At 47.4% G+C, this 27,134-nt stretch overlaps 2 protein-coding genes across 10 annotated transcripts in view; one reads left to right on the top strand and one right to left on the bottom strand.

The window, feature by feature from the left end:
- Nucleotides 1-27,134, bottom strand: part of LOC139049833 (uncharacterized) — a 349,117-nt gene that overhangs the window by 194,099 nt on the left and 127,884 nt on the right. The gene's annotated exons all lie outside the window — the stretch shown is intronic.
- LOC135917982 (transcription factor atf-2-like) overlaps nt 7,085-27,134 on the top strand; it is a 52,640-nt gene continuing 32,590 nt past the window's right edge. For both annotated transcript variants that reach the window (XM_065451640.1, XM_065451639.1), the window contains exon 1: nt 7,085-8,044. The gene's annotated coding sequence lies outside the window, so the exon portion shown is untranslated. The remainder of the gene's footprint in view (nt 8,045-27,134) is intronic.

Below are 27,134 nucleotides of genomic sequence, written 5' to 3'. Positions count from 1 at the left end.
GGTTTGTGCGAGGCTTACCCTGCAAGCGCGGTCAGGAAAAAAACGCGACGCTCCTGCACACCACGACGCACAAAGGGCGCTGCGATCGGGTTCGTCGATACAGCGCAGGGAAGGCATGCAAACACAGATGGTCAACAAACGCGCGTTCATTAACCCAGGATGCAACACAGCGCGACATTCAAGGATTGCAGGTAAACGCTCACCCCAAGACCCATCGAGTGCACGCGCCAGCACTGAACATGACAAGATGCAATATACTTATATATGTTGTGCCATGCACATTAGGATATTTTCGAATAGGGCAACCGGTCGTTATTCTGGTTAACCTCCCTGCCTTCTGCGTTTCTGTATCCCTCCCTTCTCCCTTAGAATAGGGGGCCGCAAAGGCTTTGGGGCCACGAAAAGACAGAGTCAGCGCCACTGCGCATGCAAGAGACGCAAATACGGCTTTGCGTTTGTATTTCACCGAAACAGCGCAGTTACACGAACTCGACGCAAAAGTTTTGCGCCATCGAGCATGGCAGCAATCACTGAAGTGACGGCTCTCACCGTTCGCCACATTCGCTAATACCGTTTTTAAACATGCACCCCGTGCGATTCTGATCGCAGAGGCTCTTTTGCAAAGCCCCGCTATCATCCATCGACATAGAAAAAGTTTACCTATAATCCTAGAATGTGACATCTTTAGGAAAACTCTGCGGTACCACACGGGTTCAATGAACGCCGAAATAAAGCGCCAGCAAGACGATGCACTGACACTACATTGTACGTGCGTCAACGAAAAATACGCGTATGAGGAACCGCACGACTCCGACAGGTCTATAGTTTCTCATTATAATGGGAAAAAGACTCTTTGGACGGGCTTCTGCGTCCTTCTATGATGATGATGATAGCGTTCTGTTCGTTTTGATTTTAGTTTTCTAGTTGCGAAGCATCGACGGAATGAGGGTTTCACTTTTATGGATGCGTTGGCGCAGGGTGTGCGCAATTTTCCGCTAAAATGCCGTTTTGGCGCAGGACGGCGCAAAGAGTCGCTCTCTCGGCGGAATTTGGCGCAATCATCGCAGCTGTTCCACCATTGGCACTTGCAACCGACGCCCTTCACTACAACCGCAACAACCAAATTCAATAGCTCACATCCCAAAAGCCTACACGTCCACTGTGTTGGATATCAAAATAAAATTAAAATCTTATAATATTACTTCTCCCGCAGCAGAAATTCCGTCGCATTGTGACCCAGGCAAGTCTTTTTAAACTCAAAGTTTAATAAGTATATATCGCAGCAAATGTATCGAAATCATTACTCTGATGCAAATCTGACTTCGGGTTTGGCTGCCTCTGCAGATGTCAAGCAGAAACGCCGCACAAGTAATGCGCCTGTCGTGACTGGAAAACCGCAGTGATGTCGTCTGCTGTCTCTTTCGCTCGCATATAGTGGCTGCCTACGCACATCTTCATGTGAGGCAGACGATCGCCTCGCAGCCCACGCTGGCTCACGTCTTTCGCGCGAAAGCGCGCGACCCAGTATAGCAGAAGTGAGCGAAAACACGTCAGCGTTCCAGTTTAGACCTGTCGATCGCGATGGAGCGGCAACGCCTACCGAAGGCCCACGTGTTTTTCGCGGACGAAAAAATGGCGGCCATCCTCTCTGACTCCTACCGCTTCCGGCATTTAACTGCTGAGAACGCTTGCCTCCGTGTTCTGGACAGGGCGGCAGCGAAACGGTCTTTGCTGATGAAGAAATTGTTGTCGACGCGCAACTTCTACAAAATGGATTTCGTACACCTTGTGCAGTGGGAGATGACAGCACGCATTTTTTATGACACGTTGGCAAAATTTTATTGACCAGCTTTGTCATCTTCTTTTTTCTTTAATATTACGCATGTAAACGAGCTGGTAGATATATGAGGTAGCTGTGTCGATAATAGTCTTTCGAAGCGGCTGCACGATGCTCTAATGACGTACTAGACATTATGAAATCAGTCGACAGAAACAAAACCTACGACCTAAAGATAACATAGCCTGTAGAGGCAGGTAATTACTGACCATAAGATCGTCAAGCTACTTATGCAGCTTCCGCTAAGGTCTGCAAGGATTCATGTAACTATAATTAGTCATGCGGCAACCTCTGCTATAAAAGAATGTAAAACAAAAATTAATCAGCATTGCAGAAAGCAGTGACCTGAGGCACCAGAGGTGAGACACGCATTATGAGCATATATTAACGATCGGCGAAAATTTCTTGGACGGCAAAATCAACCGCAAAAACGTCTTCTTCAACTGTGCATTCTGCATACGAGCGGAATAAGGCACTTGCAGTGATGATGACTAGTAAACAATAAAAATTAAAATAAATTATGTGGTTTTACGTGCCGACACCACGACCCGATTTTCAGGCACGCCGTAGAGGGGGACTTCGGAAACTTGGCCAACCTGGGGTTATTTAACGTGCACCTAGATCTAAGTACACGGGTGTTTTCGCATTTCGCCCCATCGAAATGCAGCCGCCATGGCCGGGATTCGACTAGTAAACTCGTTAATAAAACACGATACACTAATGACTTTTAGGATAATATTTCTAGGACTTGTACAATTGTGTATGCTGCCTCTACACTACATGTGTTACCCACGTACGACGCGATACATCAATGAAAGGAGCACTATGTTAGTGTTCAGCCATAAACTGTGGCAGAGCAAGATATGGATGCCCCACACTACTTTTTATGTACTGATCTGTGGCCGGAAGCCTTGCATTGGTCACTATTACCCGATGAAACTAAAAAAAAGGAAATGATGAAGCATACTGGCTCTATTACAAGCTAGGCGTCTTCAAAGATGGACTGCACTTTATTGCAAGAAGCGTATACAAATTCTTGACAGAAGCCCACTGACTTCACAGACCAATGCCTGATGACCTCCTCTAGGGTGCCAATGTCTGGCTTCAAAGGCGAGAACGGGAAATAGAGGCGATTGATAGACGTTACGAGACTGTGAATGCTTGGCTAAAAGCTGGCTGACGTCACCTGCGATCATATCGTGGTTAAAACATCATGTTCCAGTGTGTAAGATAGCTACAAATCATTGCGTAGGCTGGCGCAGGAACGAATGATTCTGCCAGTAATCAATTGATCAGCGACTAAATCAATAGATCCATTGCAATTTTGGTTTTACAGTAGTTACCTTTTACATCTTTAATATATTTCTTCATTCATTCATAGCTAGAACATACGACGTACCTACCGGCCTCTTCAAAGAGAGTGATAAAAGAAACAGATAAGGTGACAGCCCTTGGACTACTAACCCATGCGTTGCAACTGCAACATGCAATGCGTGGGCACTACAGTCTCTATGCGTAACAAAATGCGAGAATTTTTATTCGTCCGCGATTGTAAGCGTTCGGATGTCGTCGAATGAGTGCCACGAGGTTCGAATTACAATTACAATAAAGGCTTCGCTCAATCTAGTAGAATCCTAAATTAGAAAAAACAGCGAGTGACTGGAACCTTCGCGGAATGCACATATAGATTTTCTATCGTGGCCATTCCTTAGAAAAAGGAATCAAATGGTTATACTGTGCTGTTCACAGTATCAAAATGTCTTACGTTACTAAAGTTTGCCGGTCTACTAAGCAGCTTGTGGCCACGACTGAATCGAACGTGATGTATCGAAAGCATCGAATAATTAATCCGGGCAACGGTGCCAGTTGGAGTGTTAATGGAAACATTCCTAGCATGTCCCACCTGTCATTAGGATGTCAGGAAAGCTGTGGCGTTCTCGAAAAATCAGCTCTCGATTCCGCTATCGCGCTGATACTGGAAAAGGAGTTTTCCCACGCATGACATGGATAGTTCAAAAATTGTGTCAGGCATCCTTTGACACGCCGAGATAAGGGAAGGTGGCACGGTTGGCGCTTATCTCCGGTGTACACGAAACCAAAAGTAGTTCACCCTCCAAACGTGAGGTAAACAATGTGAGAGGGAAATCCTCGAATAAGATAAGGAAAAACTGCTGCCCCTGCGCGTAATCTGCCATTACGCGTTATATGGTCTGCTTATACTCCGTCGTTATCAGAGCCGAGAGACGAAACGTCGCAGCAGACGTGCTCACTTGATTTTTCGTATTTTGGTGCGCGTCGTCTGCTTCCGATGTGGGTATTTACGAACAGCAATATAGAGGGAGTGAGATAACAAGCGTAGGAAAGCAGCAGACGAATACGGACGAGCCCGCAATAGACGAAAGAAAAGGAAAGAGAGCGAATGATGATGACGCGGCACAAAATGACACACTGAACTTTCTCCCTGAATCTGGGTCATCGATTCATCCCAAAGGCACTCCGCGAGGTGGGCGGAAAACAGCTTCCCGGGGTTTTGTTTTACGGTGTTCATGTGAATAGACGGCGCCTTTTTCTCTTCTCTCTCTCTCTCTCCAGAGAGTTGCAGCAACCTAAAGAAGTCGCAGCTTCGTCCGAAAGGCGAAGCGTCGCGAAAGCAAATTAGTGGACCGCAATCCGAAGTAAGCATAGCAGATTCACCGGGCGTATAAACTTGTAAACATAGGCATACGAACTAAATTAACAAGCATAGCGTCACGCGCGCACAAGCAAACATGAACACATCTCACTCGATGACCGCAGAAACTCGCTACGAAAACCTTAGAGTGAGGAAGCGCGGCAGCAGCCGCGAGCGAATTGACCTTCGTGCTGCGCGTCTCGCATCAACGCGAACTAAGCCGCGATAACACAGCGCACGACGGGCTCTGCCGCTGTCACAGAAGGCTTTCAAGATGCTGCGACGCGAGCAGGCGCCCGCGGCCCCCCGGAGTCGAACGCCCCCCTCCCCCTCCTCGGCCCGCTCCCCTCTCCTACACCCAGAGCCATGCGTGCGACGAAAGACAGCGCGCTTCCTCTCCTCTTTCCTTCCTTGCGTGCGCTAGATCGAGCCGGACACTCCAGGCGTACGACGCCGTCGCCGTGAGGTTCCGCATGCAGTCGACGCGCGATAAAATCGTCCCCGCGCGCCACGTGCTCAATGAGAGTGCGAGGGAAGTGGGTCCGAGGCGCACCGTCTTCCGTCGCGCACAACGATCCGGGGGAGGGAAAAGGTGGGGTGCGTTGTTTCGGGCGGGTAGGGCGGCCGCGCGCGCCCGTATGTTTTGAATGTTTATTGAACATAATGAATGTATACAATTGCAAAGTACAGACTTTTAGGACCCAACAAATTTGTTAAAGGTTAGTGGGTTAGTTCGCGTTGATGCGAGACGCGGCACGAAGGTCAATTCGCGCGATGCTGCTGCTGCACTGCCTCACTCCAGCGTTGACAGCGAGTTTCCGTGCTGATCAAGTGAGGTTTTGATGTCCGCTCGGGCGCGCCTGACGCCATGCTTGTTAATTTAGTTAGTATGCCTATGTTTACACGTATATGCGGCCGATAAACCTACTATCCTTACTTCGTACGCGCAGCTGTCCGCTAATTTGCTCTCGCAATTTATGCCTCGCTTTTCGGGCGAAACTGCATCATTCTTATATAATGTATTTTTCTTAAGTGATGCTCACAGAAGCCCCCTGGTGATCACCCTTGACAGTTCTTAAGTTGCCTTCTTTTTGTTTGCCTTTGCGTAATTGTTTCTATAATGCAAGGAAATGTGCACGAAAGCTAATATCGGGCACGCAGTACATTCTATTATAACGCAGCGACAACGTCGCATAAACGGCCCTTACATGGGAAGTTACACTGAAATAAACTACGACACGCTGACGTATGGGCGCTGATGTTTCGGCGTGAACTTCAAAGGAATCGAATTACAAGGGTACTACGCGCCAAAGAACTTCTGAAGGGCTCTAGGTTACCCAGTAATGTCCAACTTTCCACCAGATGAATCAAGATATTGTTTTAAAATAAGAATGCTGTATAGTCAAAATCAGGAAACGTTGGTACTGAAATTCATTTTAAATGATAAATAAAGCGATAACAATGCAACATTACCGAGGCTTAACCTCCGTTTCTTTTTTGTTGTGCGGAAGAAAAAAAATTTTGCTTGTGCCTATGCAAGAGTTTGCTTTTTAAATGCACCAAAATGCGAAAATGACGTTTAGAACGTTTATTAAATAGATATTTAGTAGACGTCGCTTCGATGTTGACTCCTATATTATCTTATAGACGCCTAAAGACGTGTATTAGAAATTAAAGGTCTAGTATTTACTATACGTCAAATAGACAAATAATAGTAACGTCCAACAACTAGGATAGGTGCTACCCACATATAGACGTCTTCTAGACGTCTACAATATACTAGACAAATTGAAGTCTAATAAACGTCTTACACAGTCCTTACTCGACTATTCGCACATGTTCGTCCGCTCGTCGCCGGAACCAGACAGTAGAAACCGCGACGAAAACAGGTCCAACGAGACGACCAAATCAAAAGACGGAGCAGCTCCCACTTCCGGTTCATCCGGGGCTGAACCGCCCTTCCTTAAGAGCGGTGCGAAACAGGTCACCATACTTACAGGTCGAGGACGACTCTTTCGATAGGAAACAGACGGAAATAAATAAAGAGCGAGAATCCTCCTTGTTTCCGCGGTAAACAGGAAGAAAGCAAACGAAACTGAAAAAGCAGTAGACGCGGTCGTGGAATAGCAGACGACGATGACGCCCCGGAGGCGGGAAATTGCGTGATCATCGCGAGCAGACGACGAGAAGTGAAAGGAGGATGCCTACAGCGGCGGCAACAACGGACGGCATCACCACCACGCCGCCGTACTAAGACCCGCGGCGCAAAGCAGCCAGCAGCGCGAAGCGTCGACGCCGGTTAAAGCGACCAGTGACCTCTACGAAGAAAAGCTTTCACTTGCCGAGCCCTTCTCGTTCACGGCGTTCCTCTCCCTATCTCTCTCTCTTTCTCTCTCATTCGCGCTCTCACCCGCGCCGCGGAGGAGCGGCGCGGCAGCAGCGTTGTGTGCTGCCGCCAGCGGCAACAACCAACGAGCGAGGGCCTTGGCCCGCTTGCGAGCGGGGGGCGAGCGCCGGTTCCCCTGACCTGCTTCCCTTCTCCCCGCCACCCGAAACTGGGTCATGGAGCACGCACACACACACGCGCGCGCGCGCGCACGCTCCCCAAGTGCGCTCTCGCTCTCTCTGGGTGCCTGGCGGCTGCTCGCGAAACGGCCCGGCTGCTGCCAGAAAAAGATCTGCCGCGCGCCTCACCGCTTCTTCGATGACGGCCGGCTTTGGCCCACCCCTGATCGTTACGTGAACGTGCGCGTCTCCATTCAATCGGGACCGCGATTCAAAGCAATTTTTTTTTCGGTAAATCCGCCGTCGTCCAACGCACTTCTTCAAGCACGGGAGTGAGTTTTCGTGCTAAAACAACTGTCCCGTCGACTGCTAAAGCTCCGCCGGCGTGCGTCCGTCTGCAAAGCGGCGAGCGCGTGTCGTCTGCTGCGACGCCGGCGTGTGTGTGTGTCGTCTGTTAGCAGCGTGTGCTTCCACCTGTGATCGTCTCCAATCTTCGATGCAGCGACCTCTTTCTCCTCACGAGAATCTGTGCAGAATTTTGCTAAAAAGCCATAATTTGTGGAGCAACGACGCTTGCATCGTCGGTCTGTGGTGGAACTAAAAGGAAATTCGTCTGCTGCGACAAAGTCGTCTGCACCCGTATGCCTGCATCGAGAATCCTCCGAAGACCGGGATCCCGCCGTGGCTGAAGCGTCAGAAAACGAATAGTCTTTCTCGGCTTTTGGCACGTGGCGTTCGGCAAAGAGATGTACTTAAGGTACCGTTTCGAAAGTGAACACTTCGATGTGAACGGTTGAAAGCTGGTGGAGAAACTTCATGAACCCCGAAAGTGTGTCTGTGGTGCCCGCGAAACATGTGAAGTGCTCAATACGGAGAACAGAACCGACAGCACCTAGTCGTCGCAGCGCTGTACATACGTCGTGGCTACCGTTTTCGATTTGCATCGCGGTGTTTCTCTGAGGATTTGAGCACCGGTACTTTTTCTTCCCTCGCAATCCCCTTCGTGTGTTCATCAACTCTTCTTAATTAAGGTGAGTTGGATTGCCACGCGATGGATCTCCTACGCACATTCTTATACAATATAAACTTTTCAGATACAATGTGCAGGCCATAGTCAACATTTAATTTCGCACTATTAGAAGCACTTGCCACGCACAGATTCCAGAACTCTGCAGAAAGACGATACCAGCGCAGCCGTATTTCGGCAAGTTATATCAATAAGCAAATTGCTTTTTTCTTCTTTTATTGTAATCTATCCAGGATAGAGAACACACATTTATTTTCGCAAATACAAAAATAAACTACATGTTAAAATTGTATTCGCTTAACTGAGCCGGTTGATGCGTGAACACACAAACCAGATAATATAGGGCACTAAAAACGCAGCTAGAGAAATAACATACGTCTTGAGTGGATGGTATAAGCCGCCTTGCCTGGCATTTTTTTTTCTTCTTTTTCTGAACCGTAACCAGATTCACTTGAACAGGCTGGTGGTAGTGCCCGCCGAATGCCAGCGAACAAACTCCTGAACGATGAGAAAATACTGTGTTTTATTCATTATTTCATGAAATTTTTTCTCAAAGCAAGGTGTTACGGTCACTGAAAGCAGTCTATTTCTGCCAATTTCCTACAAGTAGCACTGAATTGCACTGACAGTTGCGTCATTACGCTTGGAATTATATTCCAATAACCTACTACACACAAACACACACACACACACACACACACACACACACACACACACACATATATATATATATATATATGAACATGACAAGAAACAAAGTCCCAGGCATGGTGAGGGGGAGAGGGCACTCTTTTCGCTTTCCCGACCACAAGGTTGCCCAGCGAGCCACCGTGACGTCATGGTTACTTCCCAGTTGAATGACCTTCGAAATTCCGTATGCTCTGCTTGGCCCGTTTACTCACGATTTCGTTCTATTTAACTGGTACTCTCGCTTTTTGTTTTGTTTCTTAATTCACCCACCGTAGTCAGATCGTCGTATTACTTGTCTGCTTGTTTTACTCATTCGCTTCAATCTGGCCATGTGACAGAAGCTCCATTACTGTATTTAGGCTTAGCGGCATGTACTCCTACTTATTTAGGCGTAGTGGCTGCGTTGCTTCGTAAACATTCATGGCGTTAGCCCTTCGCTTACATTTGAAAGGCTACACTTATTATTGTTGTCGCATATATGTATATGCAACAGTGCGCTATTATGATCCTTATTTAAAGAAACGTTACATGCTTGCCACCCCCTAATAACGTTCCTTACACTAATTTCCTCAAAGTTCGACACATTGGCGTTGAGGTACACAATGTGACCGTGCTCAGAACTACATGACTGCATTTTCGAATGTTATAGTGAGATTTCCTATTTCCCATAGTGGTTTGCTCATTTTAAGGCACGAATACGTTGCTACAGACTAAAGAGTTTCAGCGGCGGACTTTATGAGCTGTTTAGACGATAGCAACTTTTGCGTACCTCATTTCGCTTACACAGGAGTGAGAAATGAGTGTTTAAGTTACGAATTGTGAACGACGGCCCACCATCTTTGCTTAATTACCGGCTGGTCCGTTCAAATATCGTTAGCTGCACAAAGCAACACTAAACTCCAATATGGTCACCACATTGACTCCATCGTTGACGGGGCATGGTAAACCCTTTTTGTGTCGTGTATATCATCTAATGTCTTTGTAGACGCATAACTTTTTTTCTTTCCTTCAATACTAAGATCGCGTGAAGACGAATCGTACGAGCAGTTTCCTAACTTTATTCACTATATATATATATATATATATATATATATATATATATATATATATATATATATATATATATATATATATATATATATATATATATATATATATATATATATATATATATATAAACGAGAAGAAAGGGGGTTAACCGAGGGACCCGATAATTATTAGTCATATATTGAGAAGCCAACAAACACTGACACCAAGTACAACATAGGGGAAATTGCATGTGCTTAATAAAATGAAATAAAGTAATGATAAATTAATGGAAATTAAAGTGGATGAAAAAACAACTTGCCGCAGGTGGGAACCGAACCCACAACCTTCGCATGTCGCGTGCGATGCTCTACCAATTGAGATACCGCGGCGGCGTTTCCCCATCCACTTTCTTGGGTATTTATGTGTACTAGTAGAACTCTGGAGTGTTAGCCAGCGCCCCCAATCACAGACCTAGGCGGCGGACGTGGAACGTCTTTTTTGCCGCAGGCGTCACGAGAACGTGATCTTTTCGGGTGAAGGCAACTGGTCAATAAACCCACATATGCTACCTGAAGGCATCAATGTTGCCGGATTCGAGACCCTCGTTATGTAATAAACGAGAAGAAAGGGGGTTCAATATATGACTAATAATTATCGGGTCCCTCGGTTAACCCCGTTTCAGAAGAAAGGGGGTTCAATATATGACTAATAATTATCGGGTCCCTCGGTTAACCCCCTTTCTTCTCGTTTATTACATAACGAGGGTCTCGAATCCGGCAACATTGATGCCTTCAGGTAGCATATGTGGGTTTATTGACCAGTTGCCTTCACCCGAAAAGATCACGTTCTCGTGACGCCTGCGGCAAAAAAGACGTTCCACGTCCGCCGCCTAGGTCTGTGATTGGGGGCGCTGGCTAACACTCCAGGGTTCTACTAGTACACATAAATACCCAAGAAAGTGGATGGGGAAACGCCGCCGCGGTAGCTCAATTGGTAGAGCATCGCACGCGACATGCGAAGGTTGTGGGTTCGGTTCCCACCTGCGGCAAGTTGTTTTTTCATCCACTTTAATTTCCATTAATTTATCATTACTTTATTTCATTTTATTAAGCACATGCAATTTCCCCTATGTTGTACTTGGTGTCAGTGTTTGTTGGCTTCTCAATATATGACTAATAATTATCGGGTCCCTCGGTTAACCCCCTTTCTTCTCGTTTATTACATAACGAGGGTCTCGAATCCGGCAACATTGATGCCTTCAGGTAGCATATGTGGGTTTATTGACCAGTTGCCTTCACCCGAAAAGATCACGTTCTCGTGACGCCTGCGGCAAAAAAGACGTTCCACGTCCGCCGCCTAGGTCTGTGATTGGGGGCGCTGGCTAACACTCCAGAGTTCTACTAGTACACATAAATACCCAAGAAAGTGGATGGGGAAACGCCGCCGCGGTATCTCAATTGGTAGAGCATCGCACGCGACATGCGAAGGTTGTGGGTTCGGTTCCCACCTGCGGCAAGTTGTTTTTTCATCCACTTTAATTTCCATTAATTTATCATTACTTTATTTCATTTTATTAAGCACATGCAATTTCCCCTATGTTGTACTTGGTGTCAGTGTTTGTTGGCTTCTCAATATATGACTAATAATTATCGGGTCCCTCGGTTAACCCCCTTTCTTCTCGTTTATTACATAACGAGGGTCTCGAATCCGGCAACATTGATGCCTTCAGGTAGCATATGTGGGTTTATTGACCAGTTGCCTTCACCCGAAAAGATCACGTTCTCGTGACGCCTGCGGCAAAAAAGACGTTCCACGTCCGCCGCCTAGGTCTGTGATTGGGGGCGCTGGCTAACACTCCAGGGTTCTACTAGTACACATAAATACCCAAGAAAGTGGATGGGGAAACGCCGCCGCGGTAGCTCAATTGGTAGAGCATCGCACGCGACATGCGAAGGTTGTGGGTTCGGTTCCCACCTGCGGCAAGTTGTTTTTTCATCCACTTTAATTTCCATTAATTTATCATTACTTTATTTCATTTTATTAAGCACATGCAATTTCCCCTATGTTGTACTTGGTGTCAGTGTTTGTTGGCTTCTCAATATATGACTAATAATTATCGGGTCCCTCGGTTAACCCCCTTTCTTCTCGTTTATTACATAACGAGGGTCTCGAATCCGGCAACATTGATGCCTTCAGGTAGCATATGTGGGTTTATTGACCAGTTGCCTTCACCCGAAAAGATCACGTTCTCGTGACGCCTGCGGCAAAAAAGACGTTCCACGTCCGCCGCCTAGGTCTGTGATTGGGGGCGCTGGCTAACACTCCAGGGTTCTACTAGTACACATAAATACCCAAGAAAGTGGATGGGGAAACGCCGCCGCGGTAGCTCAATTGGTAGAGCATCGCACGCGACATGCGAAGGTTGTGGGTTCGGTTCCCACCTGCGGCAAGTTGTTTTTTCATCCACTTTAATTTCCATTAATTTATCATTACTTTATTTCATTTTATTAAGCACATGCAATTTCCCCTATGTTGTACTTGGTGTCAGTGTTTGTTGGCTTCTCAATATATGACTAATAATTATCGGGTCCCTCGGTTAACCCCCTTTCTTCTCGTTTATTACATAACGAGGGTCTCGAATCCGGCAACATTGATGCCTTCAGGTAGCATATGTGGGTTTATTGACCAGTTGCCTTCACCCGAAAAGATCACGTTCTCGTGACGCCTGCGGCAAAAAAGACGTTCCACGTCCGCCGCCTAGGTCTGTGATTGGGGGCGCTGGCTAACACTCCAAGGTTCTACTAGTACACATAAATACCCAAGAAAGTGGATGGGGAAACGCCGCCGCGGTAGCTCAATTGGTAGAGCATCGCACGCGACATGCGAAGGTTGTGGGTTCGGTTCCCACCTGCGGCAAGTTGTTTTTTCATCCACTTTAATTTCCATTAATTTATCATTACTTTATTTCATTTTATTAAGCACATGCAATTTCCCCTATGTTGTACTTGGTGTCAGTGTTTGTTGGCTTCTCAATATATGACTAATAATTATCGGGTCCCTCGGTTAACCCCCTTTCTTCTCGTTTATTACATAACGAGGGTCTCGAATCCGGCAACATTGATGCCTTCAGGTAGCATATGTGGGTTTATTGACCAGTTGCCTTCACCCGAAAAGATCACGTTCTCGTGACGCCTGCGGCAAAAAAGACGTTCCACGTCCGCCGCCTAGGTCTGTGATTGGGGGCGCTGGCTAACACTCCAGGGTTCTACTAGTACACATAAATACCCAAGAAAGTGGATGGGGAAACGCCGCCGCGGTAGCTCAATTGGTAGAGCATCGCACGCGACATGCGAAGGTTGTGGGTTCGGTTCCCACCTGCGGCAAGTTGTTTTTTCATCCACTTTAATTTCCATTAATTTATCATTACTTTATTTCATTTTATTAAGCACATGCAATTTCCCCTATGTTGTACTTGGTGTCAGTGTTTGTTGGCTTCTCAATATATATATATATATATATATATATATATATATATATATATATATATATATATATATATATATATATATATATAAACTCAGGTTTATTTAATTATGAATTGTGAGGGCTGTGCAACAATCGTAGTCCTTCAACAGCGACGCAGCCGGAAAGGTGGTGCTGTTCCATCATTTCGATTTACGCATGGTGATTTTTTTTTAATGGCACGTTGTTTTGTCGCGGTGACCTTATCAGGCGCACTTTTCAGATGACATTGCGGTACACCCCGCTTGGTCAGCATGTCGAACACTTCTGTCCCATCCATCCACTTTCCCGAGGCCGTCTGCTAATGTTCCTCTGATTGATGTCGTCTGCTAACGACACGATGTTTAATGTCAAAGGACATTGCGGGCGATTGTTCTGTCATTCGCAGTGAGGGGGCCGACTCTTTCCTTTCAACTTGCCATCTGCTTGTCTTTTTCCGTTTGCGAGAATATCTAACGTCATCTAGGATCATTCCCGCACAATTTAGGCACCTCCCAACCGCTCCCTGTAGCAATAATTTTTACCGACTTTTCATTTATTATATTTGAGAAATTGACTAATTAAGCCTAATTATATAATTAGGCGGAATGAAAAAGAAATAGTTTGAATATCTCCAAGCGACGGCAAACAACATTACATTTGTTCTGTACAGCTACGGGGCATTTCCAAATCTTTAAACTCTGGCTAAAGTTAGCTGGGACACCCTGAGGAGCTCGTCGCGTTTTTTTTTTTTTTCGAGAGCAGGAACGACCTCTTTCACGGTTGTTCGCCTAATGCAATTAAGCAGCTTAGTTTTGGTGTATGTATACGGGATGGTCACAAATATTCTGCACTACTAACATGAACGTACAGTCGCTGTTGCAAGCAATGGTGCTATAGCACCCACCCCATACTTTCGTTTCTTTGCCTTGTTTGTGAAACGGCTGCAGCAGGGCGCGTTGGACGGCACAGCTTTAAACGTTATGCATCAACAGTCTAAGATGGCGTCATATAAACCTCTCAGTTAAAGTGGTGTGCGTACTCCACTTGGTGGCAGACGGCGACCTCCAGCTACTAAAACAAGTATTCGTAACTGTGACGTCATGATCCCGTTATTTTCGCAAGCGCAGGAATCTCGCATGCCGTAGCCAGCCCGCCCGCCCCCTCCTCCACCCCCACCCCACCGCCACCTGGAACATAGCAGAGGACAGGCTCTCACGCGGCGTACCGCGGGGCACGTTTGCCTTGACATCGAAATCTTTTTTTCAAACACGAGAGCGACCAAGACTTCACGGGCAACGAAAAGAGAACGCGAGCGTAGCTGAGCTGTTGTCGCTTTTTCGTCTTATCTTTTAGAGAGCTCCGTCCAGCCAGTGCGCGCAAGGAAACGTGCCGTAATCGCCGATATGGCTTCGATCCACGTATTACCGCGCAGAAAAGGCCGATTGTGAGTGCCGATTACGCTTGCCTATTTGGCACAACATTGGCTTTCTCTCCTGAACCGCGGCGACCTGCAGGGGGAGGGGTCTGCTATTGCGTAATGACGCCCCCCCCCCCCCCCGGCGCCTTTCCGAAGTCATCGAAGGCTGCGCTGCTGAATATGGCATCGGCGTAACCGCCTCCTTTAGCAATGGGTGTATTGGCCGGTCGTATCCAATGGCCCGGCGTCAAGTTTCAACTGCGTTATACTGTGTATGTTTCGTTTGACTCTCTGGCAGCAGTTAATCTTTCTGGGGCTAGCAAGAGCGTCTGAGATGGCAAGCGGTCGTTTTGGCTCGTTTGGTGAAACGGCCGTGACTAAGCTGCTCTATTTTCCTTGAAGTGAAAAAAAAGATCCTATGCCAATGTTGTTTTGGATGCCAGGTATTTCATTCTTTCTGATCAGTATCTCTTGGTCACATCAAGATTTCGCAACAATCCAGCGACTGCCACTTATTCCGGTGCCGGATGAGGATTCCAATGCGCCAGAGACAATAAATAAGCGAGAGCTGGCAGATTACTATTTAACAACTCCTATTTTTGATTAGCAGAAACGAATCTGTTCTTTTCTTTTTGCTTCTTTCTTTTAACTGAGAAAGCCATTGCACCGAAAAACACGTGGCGCTCAACATGCAACCTATGTGCAATATCTTTTGCATTTTTCTTTGCTCCTTCCTGCACATCGCATAGAACGATGTGACAGAGAAATAAAGGTAGGAAGAGATCGCCGCTTCGATTCCCGACCGCCACGGTCGCATTCCCCCTGGGAGCGAAGTGTACTTCAGTTTGTGTGCACTTTAAAGAATACCAACTGGTGAAAGTTAATCTAGGGTCCACCAACTACGACGCATGCCCCCTGTGTTGGTTTAGAACGCTAAGCCTATCAATTAACAACCCTGGGTTCGTTTCAGACCCCCTCGCTGTCTATGCGCCTTCGACAAGGGCACAGCAGGAGAAATGTGCGATTTACAGAAGAAAAACAAGTCTCACATGTCTGTCGTCTGCTTATCGTCTGCTTGTCGTCTGTTTGTCGTCTGTGCACGGTTTTCGGAAGAAAAGCGCACCTCGCGCCTTCGACAACCTCCCCCTTCTTGCAACTCGGGCGCGAAGCTTACATCGCACGTTACGACGATTACAGCTAGTGCACGGCAACGAAGCTGTTGCATGACAACGAAAGAAAAAAAAAGAGCGAAAGAGACGTTTGACGCGTCCTCACCTTGGCCTGAAATGCCGATGCCTAGCTGCCTTTCCAGCGTTCGCTTCGCTTTCTCGCTCCGTTCATTCCTTCGCTCTTTCATTACCTTTCGTTGCACATACGGCGTTCCCGGCCGTCTGACGCCAACACTTCGCGTAAAAAAAAATAAAGCACCGCAACAGCAGCAGAAGAGCCTTCGGCACGGCTTTTACGAGCCTATGTCTTTTGTTTCTCATTTACTTCTGCCTGCTTATGCTCACACACTTGTTCCCATATTTAAACAGCAATCTACGGATAACATGCGACAAGCTAACACTCTTCACTCCTGAAAGATGAGAGAAAAGTCAGATAAGAAGAACGTCCACCAACTTGACAGGCCATGCAGATGAGCGCGCGCGCGCGCTGTTTGCAGTCCGCTGAGTACGGACAGATCCTTGTCATTACAGTCATGCTCTATGGAGACACCCATGTTTTAAAAGTGGGCGTATGCGACTGAAAAGTTGTAGATCAACGGCTCTTCACGCCACTCGTGCACGCTACAACGAATGCGTTTCGCAGATGCATGTAGCCAAATAACAAATGGCTGTGCATTAGCTGGTTACAGAGGTTGATTACGCTCTTACGTTTACCAGCTGTCAAATGTACAACGAAAAATTGTTGGTTATCTAAACATACAATTTAAATAAATATAAAGCCAGAGCATCCAATGAAGTAAGCGTGGCCATCGTCTGCACACGGCCAATTCAACAAAAACCGTTGCTTTAATCCTTGCAGATGAACAAGCGTGAAGCGCCTAAAAAGAAATATTCGAATCGTAACCCCGAACAAGATGAAAAAAAAAATCGTCTGTACGTTGACTAGCGCGCGCAGAAGCAGAACCCTCGAGTACGTCGTCTGCTACACGCTGAACAGAAGGCTACTACTACTGCGGCGGCGGCCATTGCCTATTCAAGTAGGCAGCGAGCCTGTCAGCGAAGCTCGAAGATTGGAGGGGCGTACTGATCGTGACGTTCCTGACGTGAACCCGCAATATCACTAACTGCGCGCATGGTGCGAGCTTCACGGACACCGCAGGATACACGCCGACGCCATTACGCAGCATCTTCGCTTACGCTGGTTTGGCGCACGAGAGCGGCGCGGCGGTGAGCGGCCTTGAGTGTCCTTGACGTACACACCGAACAGCGCCGGCATCGCCGCGCGCGGCGAGCCCAAACGAAAGTGCGAGTGTAAAGCGACCTTGGATCCATTTTTCTTCTCGTTTTTTTTTTCTTTCCGCCACCGCTTCACTCCCTCGCTCCGCGTTAGACACTACCCCCCGCCGTCTCTCGCTTTCCAGATGTTGCTCCGCGGCTACGTTCCGCCGCGGACGGCTTCGGTTTCACTTTCCGGCTTCCAGATGTCGCTCGCCCAAGACGCGCGTACCGCTCCTTCTATTGCCGCTTCCTTGTCTGTCGATAACATCATTCACTGTACTTTTCTATCTTTTTCAATTTTTCTCAGAAAGAAGAGGCATATACTGTTTACCGCGGACGCATTAAGCAGAATGAAGTGCAGCGGCCGTATGCGGACTACTGCACATAGTGGTTGTACACCTCTGAGGCCGTATTTTGTAAAGATCCACTTCACTTCCCGCTAATTTGCTAATCCCCGGTCGTACAAAGTAGCCAACCTGGGAGATAACAGTGGTGCCGCGATGTATGATCCAATGAAGATTGGCGAGAATAAAAAAAAAATTAAATGGATCGTTACAAAAATACTGACCGAAGACCTTTGTTTTGTCCAATTATATTAATTCTTCACCATCTGTCCCGCCGAGTGGTTGATCCTGTGGATAGCGGGGACACGACTCCTTACGAGCCAAAGCCGAAAGCCAAAAAGGAGAGAAAACGAAACGGATCTTTACAAAACATGGACCCCGGACGTTGACCCAGCTGCAGTATTTCCCCTTAGTGACCGCAGATCTCACGAGGTAGCAAATGTTTTACGTGTTTTTATATCCGTAAAATCCCACAGACGCGCTAATTCACCCACGTGTGATATCACGGAAAACCAACTATCTCTACTGTTGAGTTATATGGCACTGAGGAATCGTGATACCTGTTCGCTGTCGTTTCTGGAAGCACGCACAATTTCAGTACCTCTACAAGCACACCTATGCAGTTCCTGATAGAGTTAGGTAGTCTACAACGCATGGATAAACCCACAGCTACTGCCGCATCCGGACGTCAACGCAGCTCAGGTGCTAGAATAACTTTACCAAGCAGGGAAATTTGCAAGTTTTGCATACTGTGGCATGCAAGGTAAGTTTAGAAAATTTGGATCGCTGCCTTGGTACTGGAAATCCGACATACGCGCAATGCGCTCTTTGAATAGCGTTGAAGCGAGCTGCTCTCATCGAGCTGCCCTCATCCCGATAGTCTGCCACAAAACTTCAGTGCAGGCGGAACTTGCGGGAAAAAAAAAAGGCTTCCTTGCTTCAAAGCTTGAGAGCCTCAAATTCAATGTTTCTATTTACAGTACAGCTTTGTTTACCTACGCAGTGATCCGCAAATTCTGCAAAGTCCACAAATCCCCACGTATTATTTTTCACAGGCTTATTTACATACCTCCAAATCATTTATTAAGCGGGGGAAACATCGCATAAGCATAGCTACAGTGTTTTTTTTTTTTTTAATGTCCTAGAGTAAGTCTTCAGTTGTGGATAATCGAGGGAACCAAACAGTCTTTTCTTTGCTCACAGAAATGTACTCTCCATTGGGCAAAACATAAGCGTGAACAATTCATTAAAATTCTCCTTCCCGTGAAACGCTGTTTGGCCTTTTCGAGGTCAAATTAAAAAGCGCCGCCTCTTAAACAGCAAAAAAAAAGTTCACATTTGTCGCGGAACTCGTGTCTCGCAAGTATACATTTGTGGCTGTCTTTACATCAGCAAGGGTCGGAGAAACGAAATTATCGCGATAAGACAAGTACACCTGTGCTATACCATGGGGCATGCTCGCTTCTACTAGCACAAGAGCTCGAAAAGGCGTAAAGCTGTAGTCGGAGTTTCCCAACGAGAGTGGACTTAACCAGGAGTGTGGACCATTACTGAACACCGCGATGAGGCCACAATAACGCAATCGCAGTCCACATCCATAGGTTGAGCTGCCCAATTACAGTAAAGGCATTTAAAATATTTATTACAGCAAGTGTAAATTGCAGTATTGAATTTGACTTAGTGCCGTCTCTTTCATTCATCCTATTTGTCGTCTTGTCGAAGCCTCCGTGATGCTTGTTGAATGAATTGGCCCCAAATTATCCCAATAATTTATTAGTCCTATCCTGGCACACTCAAGTTCACCCTAAATAATTTTTACCGATGCTCACAGAAAGCAAACCACCTTTATATTGTCGCTTCATGAACATGTTTTCGTGTGATAGAAAGCAGCCTTCAAGAAAGAAAAGCGTTTGCGACACTTAACTCACATGAAAGGCATTGCAGCTTATAAATTTAACTAAATCAGTCAATGACCATTCCACCTATCTCGTGAGTTACCTATCAATATCCGCGTGGCAACATTTACTCTACTGTGAGATTAAGCGCGAACTTCAGTGCTTTTGCACTATACACCGTTATTAGTTACAGATCACGGTACAAAGGCAACATTCCCACTTCACTTCGTCGATTTTATAGAAAGAAGTCATCAATCCACTCGACGTCCCGCCATTTCAAACGCAGCTACCTAGTACTGTTTCCCAACGCAGCTAAATCGTACTTAAACAAAACTGTGTAAGATGTATCCTCCATGTAAAGGAATAAATTGGCCCTTAATTCCAGTAGGTGACCGGCTGCCTTTTCTGTTGTCTCTTCGTAGTTAAAGAATAATTATTCGCGCGGCAGCTTACCTCGCGTAACGTCAGTAACAATCGCGGAAGCTTGCAACAAGTTGCCAAGAAGCTCATTTCCCCGACGAGAAACCCGCCGCCTACCGCCAACCGACGAACTAGCGGCATGCCGTCTACCCCTCTCAGCGATAAGTGCAACACGCCAGGGACCCCCGCGCGAAGGTCAACGCACTCCTTCGTCGAGGTCATTGACAGGGCCGCCGCAGCCCGTATAACGGTGCCGTTGAACGCGGCCTGCGGCGTTCCCTCTCCTACCGTAACGGACGCCAACGGGAAAGAGAAAGAGCGAGGGAGAAGAGAGGAGGCGACCGCGCGGGGAAGGGCTCTCAACGCACGCGCACACCTGTTGAGAGGTTTTGAGAGAGTGCGTCGAGGAAGTGCCGGCGACAAGGGGGATGCTGGCAAACGCGTAGGCGAAAGTGAATTTCACCCTCGCCACAATAGGCTCCTCCTTTCCACTTCCTTCTTTCATATCTCTCCAGCTTTCTCTCTCTCTCCGTTTTTGGGGTTCGTAGAACCGAGGTGAAAGAGGGGGCGCTCTCTTTTGTCTTCCGTTCTCTCCTCGTTTCGCTGTAAGGTATTTTTGCTTTTATAACCTGGCGTTACTGTCGTGCGGCGGTATTATTGTCTGGCTGAGCGGGCCCCAGTGCGGCGGTTGTCTCCCCCTCCATTCCGCTGAGCGCGGTTACTGGTTTTGTAACGCCACTGGGTCACGGGGTTTTGCGGGCTCCATCACTCCTCGTCTGCCACCCTGCGTTCGCTATTTCATTTTCTGTCTCTCTCTCTCTCTCTTTCAACCTGTCACTTCTGTGCCCGCCAGTGCGCGCGCATGGCTGAAACCTCGTCCTTCTTCGCGATGACTTCTGTCGGAGCGAAACGTAGCAGACGACCTGCAACTACTGCAGTGAGAACGCCGTCTCTTCCAAATCGAAGCTTAGTTAGATGTGCATTAGTACTCGCAAGCGTTTATTTATATTTTCTTATTGAAGAAAGCGGGAAAAATGATTTGAAGTACATTGACAGCCGTGTTTGTTTCACCACGGCTCCCAAAGTAATCAAGTTTTTCTCGCAGTCGAATTGGGCACCTGTCTTCGGCGTATCAATACACTGACTTCATGAAAAATGCTGCCCTCGATGCACCTACCCGCTGCTTTTAAACCCAGCCACCCTCCTTTTACCATCAGTGCTTAAAAAAAAAAGAACGGCACCTATTATATTATCTTCCTCGTGCTTGCTGTCCACCAAGTTCAGACAGGATGACGCAATAGGTTTATAAATTGCCTGTGCGAGCGTTATTTCGGCCATTCTCATCGTGAAAACTCTTCGCAATGAAGTCCCTCGGACTCCGTGCCCTCAAAAAAGCAGTAGAACGCATCGTCTGCACCTCAGCACACCGACAATCCGTTTATAGCAACTCAGAGCGTCGACTTTCATTAGTCTACACAGATGTGTAGCAACCGCTTCGTCTGAAAATACAACTCGACGTCCAAAAGAAAGTTGCAGACGAACTGTATATGAACTCCATGTGCTGCTGACTATCGTCTGGTGACGATTGTGTAAGAGACTGCCCGCTGTCCAGAATTTACACGCCGCTTTTTCCGTCGCCATTTCTATGCCTACAGACTGCTTTATAGAGATCCTGGCGTCCTTATGCCGACGTTGGTTCATATTGCCCCACAATCGACAAACCTTTGTTTTCTTGCGAATTCTGGTTATTGCGCAAACGTACGTTCACCTCTTCGCCAATTTCCCAGACGCATACATGTACTGGCGAGCTGTTCTTTCTGTCTGCTATATGCACAGTCGTCTGGCCAAATATTCTTCGCATTCAGTACGTGCGCTTCCGTTGCCCCGGGGAATGACTAAGTCGCCGTCATCTTTTATCTGGTATAGCGCATTTTATGGGTGTGTAATAGGGAGCGCTCTTAAACCGTTACCCCGGTTAATGCGTGGCCAAATGATATACAGTGGTGGAACACCATTTCAGCTTTCGGCGGAGGCCGAAAACAGATTTGGCGCAGCAGCAACTACTTTTGGCGCAGAGTCCAACGCACTTGTGCTTACCATATATCATGCAAATTTTAACTGATACAAACGATATGTTCTGGAGACGGGTTTGCTCGAGACTTACTCTACAAGCGCGGTCAGGAAAGGACGCGACGCGCTCCTCCACACCGCTACGCGCAAAGTGCTCTATGGCCGGGTTCGTGGTACGGCGTAGACAAGGCACCACGGACGGATCGTTAACAAACGCGTGTTTCTTAACCCAGGATGCAACACAGTGCGACAGTCACGGCTTGTGGGCAAAGGCTCACGGCAAGACCGTTCGAGTACGCGTGCCTTCGCTGAACATGACAACATGCAATATGCTCATGTCATGCCACGCACATTAGGAGTTTTCAAACAGGGGCCGCAGAATAAAAAAGCGTGAGCGTCACTGCGCATGCACGACACGCAAATAGAGTTTTGCGTTGGCGTCGGCAACGCCATTTCCCCAATATAGGGCAGCGACACAAACCCTACGCAAAAGTTATGCGTCATCAAACATGGCGGCGCCCGTCAAGGTGGCGGCTCTCGCTATGCACACATTCGCTAATACCATTAACCATTCGCTAATACCATTAACCATGCACCACGTGCGATTATGATCGCAGCGGCTCTTTTGCAAAGCCCCGCTATCGCCCGTGAACGTCAAAAAAGCTTAGCTTTAATTCTAGAGTGTGACATCAAGCTCCTCCGGCAAACTCTGCGGTACTACGCGGATTCGATGAACACCTAAATTAAGCGCTGGCAATTCAACGGTACTGCGGCAATGCAATGTACGTCCGTCCGAGAAAGATACACGAATGACGAAACTGACGACTCCGACTGGCCCATAGTATTTAACTATAGAGTGAGAAACTCTTTGGACGGGCCTCTGCTGCGTTTGATGATGATGATAGGCTTCTGTTGGTTTTGATTTGTTTTGCTAGTTTGGAAGCATCGACGGAAGGAATGTTTCAATTTTGTGCATGCTTTGGCGCAGGAGCAATTTTCCCATAAAATGCTATTTTGGCGCAGGATATCGCAAAGGCCCGCTCTCGGCGCAATTTGGCGCAGCTGTTCCACCACTGCGATATATTGCGAAATCGCCGTAAAAGGCCTGAGTTGTCGGAGGGATATCTCCGCGTAAGAGAGCCATTTTGTTATTTACAAGCTAGGAGGTATGCCATGCTTGTGAAACAAAAAGCGCCAAAAGAAATATGTCGTTGAACACTTCACTGCAACCGAGAAAAAAAAAAACGATATTGCTGAATGTGTCAACATGTTGCGCCACGTTTTATCAGTATGAGCTCCGAAGAGCGCAACAAGTGCCACTACATTTTCTTTTTCTCCGTCTGGAACTCAGTGATCATAGCGGCGGCAACTATCGATTCACTCCATTTTCAATCTTCTCTTAACGCTCCTCGTGCGCCGCTGCAGGTTGCAGGAAAGAAAAAAAGATAAAGCACGGAAAAAATCACTTTAAATTAAATATTGATTGACTCCGCCTTTAACATTTTCGCAAGTTTCTTAGGCTCATCCACCCCATTGGAGCGCATCGTCTGCAACAGGCACGTGCAGACGGCAACGTCGTCTGCTTCACAGGGCTCCTCCTCAGCATCCGACGCGTCGTCGTCTGCCTCTGCCGGTGCGCGTCGTCTGCTACCGCTCCCTCGGAGGTCGTTGCACTTGGTGCCGGCGCGTTCAACGGCAAGTCCCGTTGCGGCCGGCGCTGGTTCGACGACCTTTGCAAAATCCAACGGAGCGTTCCTCCTACCTCTCCGCTTCTCTTTGTTTTTGTTGCTTTCTTTACTTCTCTGTTTTCTTTATCTCTCCTGCCTCCTTCCTCTGGCCGCCTCCCCTTTCCGCGTTGCTCTCGCCCGTACGCTTGCTATCTCTCTAGCGGTCGAGAGAGGAGAGAGAGCCAAGTTAAGCCTTGCCCGAAGCCTTGAAACCGAAAGTGGGTGGGGAAGGGAGCACGGTCACTGGCCTCGCATCACTGCTCGCCTGTATGCCATCGCCACGTTCTTGATATTTGCTCTCGCTCGCTCCGTCAGAGCTATGCGAGAGAAAACAGAAAGAAACATTTTCTGCGAGGTGTTCGTTCCTCGACGTGCTGTTGACTTACTTGGAACAGGCAAACGGTGTCTTTCGTTTCTCTGCACGGTTATCTCTGCGCTTCTTTCGCAGTCTGCGAGTCTATTTCCAGACGCGTTTCAGTTAGTGGTCCGTTTCTTTTTCTTTCTCTCCCCTTTATTTTGCGTCCCATTCACTTGTGCTGTAAATGGGCGCCTGTTCGGCCTTCAGGTAACCCAGTCGGACTTTGAGCCAAGCTTGAAGCCAGTTGCGTAGTCGCGATTGCTTCCACGGACGGATGATTTGTGCAAGCTTACCCTCTGCACATAAACCATGCGCTTCCTTCTATTTCGGCTTAGTGGCGCGTTTCCCAGTGATTACGGATCGGTATTTTGTTATACATTTTCCGGATCTCGGCAAGGCTTTCCTTTCATCTTCGATGATGTTCGCTGATCGGCCGCGAGTTGCTATGTGCGCCCACCAACGATTGACCAACACGCGGCGATTTTTGAAGACAAGATGGTACTGTGAATGTGCTACACATAACCGCAGTTCCTTGCTAGACTGACGACTGAAAGGATCGATAACCTCCTCGCTAGCATACCGACCAATGCGTCAAACGATGACTGTAAAATATGGTCTTACAATAAACCGGGAATAAATCCACTATGGCACAGATTTAAACTTTTAAGCAATATGTTGACTGACATAATGCTTTAGAGGCAAAGACATACATCCGCTGCACAGGCTTGCATGCCATGTATCAACCACATTCGATGACGGAATCACTAACTGAGCGTTTTCTTTAACAATGGAACGCACTGTATACTTGCAGTGGACCAGGAGGAGGAGAAAATAAAGAGAGAAGGCGGGGATATTAACGAAAAATACGTCTGGTTGGCTACCCTACTCTGGGGGACGCGAGGGAAGGAATATAAATATTAGACAGAGAGAGGGGAGGAGAGGGGGAAGAAAGCTGCAGTGAAGCATCAATCCGCCCAAGGGCGATTTACCCGCAGCAGAATGTTGGTAGTTATTTGCCTTTCGAGTGATTAAACACACCGATCCATTTTCTATTGTTATGAGGATGTTATGCGAAAATCGGCGCTTAATTCCATTGCAGCACGGGTTAGCGAATCCTCTCGTGCCATATAGCTCCGATCACTGATCTGCATGCCAGTAAGGCTTCGAAAAAGCACAACGAGAAGGTGCTACAAAACCACACAGCACATCACCATAAACCTAACCCTGCCTAATACTCCTTTGTCAAAATAGCTGTCACACCCATATAACCCGTTTGCCAAAGTAAGTAATCAATAATGCAGTGCGAAATCCGGGACATCTGCCTAGTGGAAATCAGGCGCAGAGGGGTGAACATTGTGCTAGCAGCAGTATATATACTAAAGTCCGGGCGCCAACAGAAAGAGCTGGAGTTTTCCATAAGCCTTACGACTCACACCCTATACGCGGTGCTTTCGTACTAATACTGCTCGAGAGACATCTTCATGCACATGTTAGCGACAGGGGAGCTTAAACATAGTTCGTTACGAACAATTATGAAGGAGTACCTAGGAGGCTGGGGTTGTATCATACAGTCAACTCGGCATTGCTTATAAATTATTCAGCGTACTACAGCGTGCTACAAGTATGCTCCCATCTTAACGAGAAACTGCGCGAAAAAGACGTAGACAACAAAGAGAGCGTTGCCATCGAGTAGTGCCCGTGTTTGTCGTTTCTCCCTTTCTCGTCTACGTCTTTCTCGCGAACTTTTTCAACAAGACGAAATCACACCAACTCACCCAGCTCCCAGTTTTGATGAATTACAAATATGCAACAGAAAGGCATGTCTTATCCACTACACGTGCGCAGGTCGCACGAAGCTAAAGCATAAGGCGCACAAAGCCTACAGCTAAGTAAAGTACTATGAGAAGATAACCGTTTAGTCAGGAAACATGAATCTACACACGGTTTACAGACACTGACAGAACACGGTTTACCTACCACCCACCACCATTTTCCCACTTTTTCTTACCACTTGGGAATAAACGGGCCCTACACACTCCACACATTAATCGTCTGTTATAGTACACGCAGACGACGCCCATGTCCTCCTTTATTTCTTCGCAGGCGATACTCGCCTGTTACATCAGGAAGGTAACAAAGGGCGTCACGTCCTCGTCTGTTCTGGTGCTCACACGATGCTAATTTTCTTTCACGCAACCACTGCACGCGACCTTATTCTGTCTTTGCATTGTTAAAATTCGGGCGCCTTTTCTTTTTGTCATTTTTATACCGGATTTCAGCACTGTGAGTCGAAACCGTTATTCTAACACCCGTAGACGTCTGCTGCTGCGCGGGCAGACGACGCCCTTTCTTTCTTTGCAGACGATTACAATTCCTTACGCCGGGCAGGGCAAAAAGGTTACCGCTTTTCGTCTGTTTTGTAATTCGGACACGAATGGTCTCTATTTTCTTTTTACTTCTTTACTAGACGCCCACAGTATGCGACCTTCTGAACTCGAACGTATACGTGCGCGCGTACACGAGCAAAACCTTGCCCGCATTTGCATACATAAATGTATTTCTTGTTCTTTTATTTTTCTAGTCCCCCACGCAGAGTGACTAACTTCGGACAGCCGGTTGTTTTTACAATGTTGCAGCCTTATATCGCAGCACATCCCGCCGACTTATTTAGCTCACATGAAGAGCTCAATCTTTCCTGTCATAATTCACCGTCTAGTAAACTTTCGGGGTCGAAGCTTGTTCCCAAGCCCGTTTCCCGTATGCAGCTGAGTGGTGCCGACGCTGTATGGTCCTGCTTCGAGTCGTACGTCGGTAATCGCAAGGGGAAGCTTTCGTGTTGCATGTGAGCCTCGCGAAACAAACGAACTACAAAAGGATGTAGTGGGCGATGTCACTTGCTCAAGCGGGGTGTATCCGCGTGCATGCGGCGAATAACAATTGGAGCAGAGCGCTGAAGCCGTTGTTGTACCGCCCCACTGAGACGCAAAATGGATACACACCTCTGACGCGTCAGGGTCGTCGCATAATAAGTCCCCCCCTCCCCCCCAACACCTCCCCACCCGACCTCCCTCTGCGCGCGACCTCCCCACCCTCATCTTTTAAAGAAAGGGGTGCGTTCGATGCTCGTGACACAAGCGTAATTCTTCGGGGGCGTGTACACGTTGTGTACGCGAACAGGTTACCCTTGTATCGG

This window comes from Dermacentor albipictus, chromosome 9 (genome assembly GCF_038994185.2).
Source record: "Dermacentor albipictus isolate Rhodes 1998 colony chromosome 9, USDA_Dalb.pri_finalv2, whole genome shotgun sequence".
In the NCBI taxonomy this organism is placed as follows: Eukaryota; Metazoa; Arthropoda; class Arachnida; order Ixodida; family Ixodidae; genus Dermacentor; species Dermacentor albipictus.
The sequence above is the reverse complement of the archived record's forward strand: the minus strand, read 5'-3'. Positions and strand labels throughout refer to the sequence as shown.